The following is a 2277-nucleotide window of genomic DNA, read 5'->3' as shown; positions in this document are numbered from 1 at the left end:
TGTTGATTTAAATTGCTTTCACTATTTATAAATTTTAATCATCACTTTAATATTTTATTCCGGATTTTCTTTTTTAGGAAGTTGATTATATTAATTTTTTAACTTGGAAAAACTTCCAAATAATTGTATTGTATATTGATAACCTATTCTATATTTTGCTAGTACAACGTTTCAGAACAATTATCCCATATTTGTCATATTTTCAATTTCCGTTTTGAAATCAGGTCATCTATATACTTATAGTTGTTTTATAACTACATTATTTAAATTAATGTCTTTCACAATCAGTGAAATTACTGTTTAATTTTCATAACTGATCATTTACATTTTCTTCTGCACCTTTCATTAATTTATATTATTAACATGGCCACTGTCAGATTTGTAATAAATTTTTTTTAATCATTTCTATTGCATAATTCTTACCTTGGCAATATTATATATTTTCCTCTATTAGTATCATCTACTATCCAGTTAATCTATTGTTATGTATATTTCTAAATTTATTTGTTATTGTTATTTGAATTAAGGTTTTTATCTCGTTTTGTTTTTCAGGGCCTGAAATCCAGGTCGGAAAGTCGGAGCAAATAATTTTTAATTATTTATGTATCTTAGCAGACCGCTCCCCAGACCATCCCCTTCTCACATCAATCTACGGTCAACTATTAACACCTCATTCTTTAACTTTATTTAGTAACTGCCGATTTTTCACTCCAAGTTAAAAATAACAATTAGTCATACTAGCCTTTTAAACTTGTTACTTACTTGGGTTAACAACGGACAGTATCAGATGATATGTTTGTAACCGTCAATTTTCTGGAAGTTCTGATTCAAATTAAAAAAATGAAGACTTAAACAGAATTATATATATATATAATATATAATTTGATCGATATAATTTTCTCTACAGCGTGAATAAATTTAAAAGATCTCGCTACAAGGAGATGTGGAGATAACTAGGAAATAAAATTATACTTATAGTTAAAGAAAAAAAAAGTTTGCAATTAGAAATTACAATAATAATTTTTTTAATTTTATACAAATTGTTGAACATACAAAAAATACAAAATAAAGTAGTATTAACTATTTATTAGTATCATTAGGCGCATGTTATCTACGAAATGCCTCTTGTATTAGTTATAATTTTATCAAAATTTATATGTAATTCATAAAAAATTTAAAGGAAAAAATCAAACAATTTACGAAAAGTGTATACCAAAATAGTAGTATACACCATTTTCGAAGAGTCACATATTCTTTTTTATAATAACTTCTAGAAAAATCATATACGCTTAGAACTTCATATATCCTTTATTTATTCACTATAGGATGTTTTAAACCAATTTTTGTTCAGAAAATGAGCTCTGTTGCTAAAAATTAAGGTAGGAGAGTGGAAAACTTCTTTTTTGATAAAAAAAAATTAAACATTATCGAAAAGATGCAATTAATTTTTTTTAAATGCATAGCAAATATGTCTTTCTGTGAAATAATAAAAATAAATAACTTTCACCTGAGGATTACTTTCAGCTGAAGTTTTGGGCTAGGATGATTTCTTCTGAACTCATAAAAAAAAAAATACATTAAGCTCCAATGAGAAGTGTTAGATAAAGATGAAGGATACCTACTAGTATTATTGTTTTTAGGTAATAATTTTTTTTTTTCATAATCGGATTTTGTTCTTTTTGGTTGTTGAACAAATATTTGTTTATCTGAATTAAAATATTGCCTTTCAAAATAATTAATTCTGACCTAACGAATGAAATTAATTAATTTAAATTAAATTTGTGTCTTGCTAGGTTCTATTGATAGTGTGGTTCGGATCTTAATGAATATTTAACACTATATTTTGAACTACTACTTTTTAAAAAAAAAAAAAAAGATAACGTTTTTATGTTCTAATTAGACTTAAAAAAAAAATAAAATAAAATTTAGACCGATTTACATCGACAGGAATGACAGTGAACAACATTGAGCCAAACCACGCGTACGAGGCCTAATTCTTCGCCCGTGCTCCCGTGTAGCTGTCAGAAGTGCAACCGCATACTGCAGATAACATCCCCAACCGAGCTCCGAACATGGAAACACTGCACGATCTGATATTTACTGTGGCAGGGTAGCTAAGAATTACTGGCTACAACGTAGCCTTATCTATTACAATCTGGTCTACTCGATTCTCTGCTACTCTAACGCGAGGATTATCCGACTCGAGCAAGCTTAGCAGAAGGGGTCAGATCCATCGAGAGACTGCGGGGATCCTTTTCGGGACCAAATATAATTTTT

Source organism: Halyomorpha halys, unplaced genomic scaffold (genome assembly GCF_000696795.3).
Source record: "Halyomorpha halys isolate HHAL.00 unplaced genomic scaffold, Hhal_1.1 Scaffold530.1, whole genome shotgun sequence".
Taxonomy (NCBI): domain Eukaryota; kingdom Metazoa; phylum Arthropoda; class Insecta; order Hemiptera; family Pentatomidae; genus Halyomorpha; species Halyomorpha halys.
This window is presented reverse-complemented; position numbering follows the sequence as displayed.